At 44.6% G+C, this 8,045-nt stretch overlaps 1 long non-coding RNA gene across 1 annotated transcript; it reads left to right on the forward strand.

Annotated features, from left to right (window-relative positions):
• Nucleotides 1-1,023: 1,023 nt before the first annotated feature.
• Nucleotides 1,024-4,542, forward strand: LOC149361935 (uncharacterized). Its single transcript, XR_016288465.1, has 3 exons — nucleotides 1,024-1,084; nucleotides 2,898-2,957; nucleotides 4,434-4,542. It is a non-coding gene; the product is annotated as an uncharacterized LOC149361935 (long non-coding RNA).
• Nucleotides 4,543-8,045: the final 3,503 nt, after the last annotated feature.

Here is an 8,045-nt window from a genome sequence, read left to right on the forward strand (position 1 = left end):
TTTCAATGGCAAGATCACTATCTAATTTTTAGGTAACTTGTCTTGAAAGAACATACATCAATCTTAACTCGAGTAATGGCAGGAAACGAATTAATCCCCAAAACGCTTTGAAAAGCTCCATATTGAGATTGGTTGCAGACTCGGAAGCGTATGGAGTCCTGTTTGGAGAGGCTAACCAACCCCCTATTCTCCAGGCAGGAAAGCAAACATAATAAGCGGTATATTTTAGCTTCAAGCCTAAGGCTGTTTTATTAGAGCGTGCGACTAAAACAATTATCACTCGCGATGTGTCACCTTCGTGATTGTGAAAGGTGCTCTGAAGAGGAATCGGAACTCGTCTTTTTACCGCCGGAACTCAATGTAGACGTTCTGAGCATTCTTAGAAACTTCGATTTATTGCCCTGTGTGGCTGATTTTCCTAATTAAATTGAATTAACGTCCGGCTGCCGCCTTTTTTTTGTAATTCTCTCTCGTACGGTGGGCGGAGTCGACCAACGCGTGGAGTGCCTTGCAGCCAGCTCCGTGGAGGCTTTGCTTTCGCTTTATTTTGTTTTGTAGGCTTCCGTGAATAAATAGTTTCATTCGCAGATAATATAGCCGCAAAATAAGCCCGCAGAAATAGAAATACGCGCGGACTATTTGCTTCTACGGGCTACTGCGTATTACTCCGCCGATGGCAGAGCGGCAAGCCGCCGCGGGACTGGCTGAAACGCACTCCACGCGTTGGTCGACTCCGCCCACCGTACGAGGGAGAATTAAAAAGAAAGGCGGGAGCCAGACGTTAATTCGATTTAATTAGGAAAATCAGCCACACAGGGCAATAAATCGAAGCTTCTAAGAATGCTCGGAACGTGCAGATTGAGTTCCCGCGGCAAAAAGACGACTTCAGATTCCTCTTCAGTGCACCTTTAAGCTAAGGTGATTAGCTGCAAATACATGTCTGGGATAGATTTTTCTTAGCACTTTTGTGTAAGAGGTATTCTTGCTTACCACATGGTCGCCTAAAACACATATTGATACCCACGCAGGAGGAACCGGCGGAATTCACACTGGCCGGGCTGAGCGACCATTGGCGAAGGAGTAGGTAAGTGCACTTGGAGACGATTCGCTGTGGTCTAAAATTTAAGAAAAAAGGACCACATTTTTTTGGGAAAATCTCTCCTCCGGACCTCTGCCATAATGGCGAAAGGCTTTTTTGACATTGAAAGAGGTGCAATGTTCTATGTAATGCAGACAGAACCGGACAACTATCTTTCGCAGATATAGGGTAACGGTTCTTTGTACGGTGTACAAAGTTCGCCTTTTTAAGACAACATTCTAAGTTAGAAATTTTCGCGAAGTGGCGTAAGGGTTTTCCTCAGCGAATGAAACTCGGGGGCAAAATATTTCCTCCTAGTATGATATTTTGTTGATGAAGAAATTCTGCTGCGCGACATTTCAGATAGCATATGATTTCTTCTCATGGCTTTGGAGCGAATTGAGAACCCATCAAAACACCAAGTCTCAGAGAAGTTTTTTCTACCTGGTGTGTTTAGCGAACCCTCTTTTGAATATGTATTCGCACCTCTCTTAAGAAGTTGAATTTAAGCGTGTTCACTCGGATAAATTTATGCATAAGCACTATGACCTAGTGCTACAAGATTGAAACTAAGTCCATCACGGGCGTTAAGGTGTTTGGAAACACATTGAATTCATATTGTAATGTCTGCTTGTATACTTTCACCGCAGCTTATAGCATGGCACCACAGGGGTGGCCAGTGTACAAAGTGATTAGCCCCACATTACCACGATAACTACAATCGTATAAATAGATCGGTACCAACTCTCTGGTGACCGAACTTTCAGAGACATGGTGATTTATCCGTACCTGACGATGATGAGCGATAAAATTAGTATCACAGTTCACGTCAAGTAGCTTGTCATCACTGCGAGTACTCTTGAATCAGAAGGCATGAGGTATAAAGGATACCTCAAACAGGGGCCGTAAAATTCATTACGAACAGACTGGCAACCAATTCTAATTTTTGTATTTCACACCGCAACTGACGCGTTTTTAAAGCTATACTGTCCTGTGCTGGCTTCCTGGGGGAAGAAACTAAAATTTTAAACATATTTTAAACTTGCTTTACAGGTTTGCTAAAATCACCCACGAGGATGTATGCTTTTAAACTTTAAAATCAATCTTGTACATCGAAGATTACTTAGGCAGTTGTCCCTTTTAAGGTACAGTGTATAGAAAAGTCGTGTTGAAACAAGTGCCGTAAATCTGAAGCAAGTATGGTAGGGCAAATATTTTACAATTTCAAGATCACTACCTCTGCTTCAGTTTTTTCTCTTGAAAGCATTCCGGTAACCCTGCCGGCATTCTTTAGCAACGTTCAAAGATTAAAGAAAACGAAATCTCATTATCATGCCTCAGCAAAACGGTTTTAACTAGTGAAAAAATTTTACCAAGACATTGTGCTGGTAAAGGAGAAAGAGTGTAAATTGAGAAAATGTTCATTGCAATCGATACGCCTGTATTCTTTTGCTTGATAATTAAATTGCAGAAAAGATTGAAGGGAAGATGTCTTGTAGTGTTGGTTTCTGTGCGGTTACTCTTTCATAGGTGGTGCTATTTCTTGCGATTAGCGTAATGCAATGCATATTTTTTGGTTGCGGAATTCAAGACTTATCATCTCGCAGATTGTTGTGAGGATTTTCTTAGTGTCGTGAAAAGTCTTCTGTCGATTGTGTGAACGTGGTTGCTTTGTTTTCATTGCTAACTGTAAAAAAACAGAAAGGAACCATGTAATTCTACTTTCTCTACACTGAAGTGTCTTTATTATGTTTCGTTACAATGCGGCCGGAGGTTACTATTGTCATATGTTCCTTGTGCCTGTTACCTGAAAATGCAGGAAGATCTGGCTGAATATCGGGCAGACCCACGCCTCAGCGCAGACTGGACGGAACTTTAGGTGCGTAACGCTTCAAAACAATTTGTGATAGATCACAAATTGTATTCTCAGAATCAGGCACTTGCTTTTTGTATATTCAAGTGAGAAAGGACAATAGAATATGGTAAAAGGTTGCCGATTGTTGCCTCCTAATTGGCACTATTCATCGTCCCACACATTCTAGTATTGCCTATAAGGCAGCATTGGATATGTATCCAGGAATCTTGTGTCGAATACTCCACGTATCCGCACATTTCTAAGCAGTGTTGAATTGATGTGAAGGCAAGCATTTTCTTGATTGATTTCCAACTCTTTAACAATCTGCGTGCAAATTTAGGCTCGATAAGTGAAACAAAAAGGTTAACAATGTGTTCCTTCTTGGTAATTTTCAGTTTTCGTGGTCACTCCCACAAACTTTGCTAATTCGACTTTTCAAAAATACCCTTTTTGATTAAGAAATCTTGTCCATTTCAAGAAACGTTTCCACTTTCCAACTTACTGCAGCATTTAAGTTACGTGAGCCAGTGCATACGAGTGTTTTTGTTTGTGCTAGACGTTGGTGTGAAGCTGGACCTAAGCACTTCCATTTATTCGAACATGCATGATAGTTTACTCTGCAAATAGTGCGCGGAAGATTTTAGAAATGGGGGAGTATTCAGAACTCGGTGCATTAAGAATTTCTCACTGAGATGTCACACGCCTTTCTGTCCTAAAATCTTAGTCCTCATTTGGATTCTGCCTGTTAGTTGGCCCAGTTCAACAACGTTAGAGGAAAAGCACTGCTTCACGACCAAAGATGCAAAAGCCTGGCCATTGTTGAAGCCTTGACCATGAGCTCGAATAAATGTATAAAATAAATTGCTGCGACTGGAGGTCGCACCCATAAAACCGAACCCCATAAAACCAAACGCTCTTTAAATATGGCGTCTGCCTATCCTGGAAGTGTATTATGTGGCATATCAATTTTAGCTATCATCTTCAAGATACTTAAATTTGTAGCGGACGTCCAGAAAATAATAAATAATTTAAATGTTTCATGGCAAGCTTCCGTGTTTCAGTAAATAAACAGATGACGTTAAGATGCCCTAAAGTATTTCCCTTTCTTTAGTTTGCCTTGTATTCTCCACGCACATAGTATTAATTACCCTTTTTCTTAACTGAACGCGTACATTTCGGTCTAAATTTATACAAAAAACGCTACTAATAATAAGCGCTTATGTCGCAAAGCTCGTGCGTGCAAAGTAGCTTGTGCAGTTTAAAAAAAGAGTCAATAATTCCTTTTAAAGATGACGGGAAGCAGAGCAAACAATCGACGACGCAAAAATAAATTCTATGTCTTTTATTAACCCGCGGCGAGTGAATTGCTAATCAGGTATATACACCACACTTAAATCGAGAGTAGTGCGTTATTATCAACACGGGGTTCCTCATCTGTTTTCTGGAGTCTGCCTTATCTTCTGAACGTTTACTCACCAGAGCTATCTACTTTTTTTTCAGGAAACTAATGAACTCGGATTACCACAACCTACCTGCATATTCAAGAAGCGCTTTCAATGGAGCCATCAACGGTTCCTTGCAACGAGTGACCAATAAATCGAATTTTAAAGCATAGATTATCCGGTTTTGGGGGTTAAGTTGCTTCATGAGTTGCTCACTATATTTGGTGCACTTGGTGCTGCGTCTGTACCCCCATCATGTATGCGGAGTTTGGATGCAAAACATCTCCCTTTAAATTTCACAAAAATGAGAATCGGTCTGTTGCTTCTGCTCACCGTACAATTCAGAGAGGCAAAGATGGCTTATAACTGCAAAACCTGCACTCCAACTCACTGCTGTTGGTAGCGGCAAATTTACATTCTCGTGTCTGCGAGCCACCTGACCTGAGTTGTCGAAGAATTTATTTCCCGAATTCTGCGCTAATTTAGCTAGAGCTTCATATTTAAACAGTCTTTACGTTCGCGCCCCTCAGGCATACTTGCGGCAGCATTCCAAGAGGACGCCAAATGTATTTCCACACGAGTGAAAGCTTCAAACCACTTAATGAGAAGCATTGCGGTGTCTTTCCGTTGCTTGAGGAACACTGCCAGACCGCAGAAAGATATAACAGCGCTGAGGACGTTTCATGGGAAGAGTAAGTAATTTTAGAAAACAGCATTTTTTAGGAGAAATCTTCCTTCTTACGCGATAATCACCGTGTCCGTGGCTGGCATTCTCATAAAATGAGTTCCAAGTGATAATTAGCGGTGTAATTGTTGGGCATCTGTTGTGAATTTTTATTAGGCCGTTTAGGTATTTGGTTCAAATTAAGAGAAATAAGGGGGATCATAAGGGCAGTCGGTGCCCATCAGTAGGGCGATAAAAGCAAATAGACCGATTTAGTTGCATTACGCCACCGCCGCCGAGATGCACCCTGGGAGTTGTGGTACTCCGGCCGGCGAACGGGCCGACGCAGCGCGTTCTCTATGCGCGGCTGTAGTCTGATACAGCTCAAAGAACGAAGCGGCTTTTCCACGCGATAGGACCCCCCTTCCAGCCAATGGCGTCGGTCGATTCTCATGACCCTGCTAGCGTGGCAGTGCAGGGAGTTCTAGGTGAAATGGGATAGTCGCCTCCCTCCATTGTCGGGGAACACCCCCTTCATGCGTTGTCGGTCCGCTCCTCGCATTGCCAAGTGGGCAGAAACACGAACACGTGAAAATGGTTCGCGGAGGAATTTCTTTCTGGTGAATCACTTGAAAGGGGGTAAAGCACGTTTTTATCACCGCCTGCACCACTTCGAGCCCAAAGGTTCGACTGAAAAGTGCAGCGACCCCTCTGTGGTCACCACCTCCTCCAGTCGCAGCAGTGATGCTCCCCTATCAAAGCTGCACATGCCTGTGGTTCCTTCAGCAGAATGCAGTAAATACCGGAACAGAAAGAGCACCGCAAGCGAATTTAGTGTCATTCAATACGCAAAGGGAAGCGACCTACCGCGTAGGTGGCGCAGAGAAGGACTTAAGATGGGGGCAGCAAGCGCACACGCAGTGAGCTTTGTGAAATCAGTCTATCGCCGGCGTTGCTACAGTGCTAAGAATTTCAGCTCCCCGGAGGCGAAATCCGGTCGCCCGGTGTCCGCATACCGCCGAGATCCACGCCTACGGGCTGAAATTACTCACAGCTGTGCCACACGCATCTGGTGCTGTTTTTCCGGCTCGAATGATGGGAAGTGGTGCGCCACGGTCACGGTCTACTGCAGCCCCTCGCCTGTCAGCGCTGAGTGCATCCTTGAAGCGTCAAAATAAAGCAAGTGAAATTCTTTCGAAACTCAGTACCATCATCTTCGTTAGTTCCCGCGCTCAACACGGCTGCAGTTGCTTGCGACCATTTTTGGGCACCTGAGAAAGTCTACATAGTTTTTCCATAATTGAACGCAGAAGAAAACCTCACTTTAGAGGCAAGTTTTTATGCACCACTACACTCTAGTCGGCACCTTCCATAGCTTCCAACTTTCAAAACAGTGCTCGTTTTCTCTGCACCGGAGCGGCACAGGAGTAAGAAATATGACCATGTCTTCGACGAATACTTCGATACCGGCGTTTTTGTCATACATACCGGGTCTGTTCTGAAAGTAGTAGGACTGATTTTTTAAATAAAATTTATTCATGAGATTAGTACAAATGATTAGAATTTTTCAAAGTAGCACCCTTCCGCACCTACACGCTGCTGCCAGTGAATTTTCCAGTTTTCGTACGCCTTCAGGAACGCCTGGCCCAGAATGCTGTTTAGCTCCGTCGTCACGGCCTGTTTAACCGCCTCTACCGATCCGTGATGTTTCCCCTTGAGTGTCGATTTTATTCTCGGGAATAGAAAAAAGTTTGGCGGGGCGAAGTCGGGGCTGTAGGGGGGCTGAGGCAGCGTTGCCGGCTTGTGTTTGGCAAAAAATCAGGGTCTTCATCCACATGATGAAGATCCTGGCAGATCGCTTTCCGGTTGGCCTTTTGCTCCTCTGACAACACTCTCGGCACCATCTTTCCACACACTTTCCTCAAGACTAAGTTCTCTGTCATGATCTCAAAAACTTAGGTTTCAGGAATGCTCAAGTCATCAGAAATCATTCTGATATTCATCCTACGATCACTGTTCAGTAAATGTTTCACTCGCTACAAATTTTCGTTGGTCTTGCTGGTCGAAGGGCATCCGGAGCGATCGTCGTCTTCCACTCTTTCCTTACCTTCTCAGAACAGCTTGTGCCACTCAAAAACACGTGATCTACCCATGGCAGCGTCACCATAGGCCTCCTTAATCATGTCGTGAGTCTCTTTGCCCGTTTTGCCAAGATTTACACAAAATTTGATCGCGTATCGCTGATCCAGTAAACGCTCCATGATTCTGCGTGACGAGACGTTTCGACAGGGGTTCACAGTACAAGCGACCTGCTCTCTTCAACGGCCAAGAGCCGACTGCCGATTTTCCCTAGCATTCCCAATATCCCCCTTCAACGAACCTGCACGCGCAGACCGCCTCTCGTCCGCCCGTCCGCTCAGGAAAAAACCAGTCCTACTGCTTTCAGAACAGACTGTATAAGGGGGAAGTCTGAAGGCCTCGCCTTCCCAGGAATGTAGTCCGCAACCCACGGTCTCACCCGCCCAGTGACACACTCACAGTAAGCTAAAGGACACCGGTTTATTCCGACCGAACAGAAGCTTTGGAAGGGCACAAGGAACAAAGCGACGGAGCACGGCATTCTGTTTAGGCTCCACAGAGCGCGATGATGAGGTAACAGCCATACGGCCATTACCACATGTACTTGGGAAAACTAAAGCATGCGGCACAAATAAGGACACGAAGGGCAACAAGAAACCAGTCTGCTCGCGTAGCAGGAACTCACGTCGAACTACTATTCCATCAGCGGAGATTGTGTTCATCCCAGTGAGGTGCCGCCCGTCGTTCCTCTACATCACGATGGCCTGCACTGGCCATCGGCAGCCTGACCGTATAGGGAACTACAGCCCAGCAGACAAATCGACCGTAAAGAGCCAAGAGGTTGGAGCGGATATTAAAATGCTATACTTCTGGTTTTGGTTTAAGCCGCGAAGTTTGAATGGTAGCACGTGCTGTCATTCTCTGTTA

This window comes from Amblyomma mixtum, chromosome 2 (assembly GCF_055824585.1).
Source record: "Amblyomma mixtum isolate Tamu chromosome 2, ASM5582458v1, whole genome shotgun sequence".
NCBI classification, from domain to species: domain Eukaryota; kingdom Metazoa; phylum Arthropoda; class Arachnida; order Ixodida; family Ixodidae; genus Amblyomma; species Amblyomma mixtum.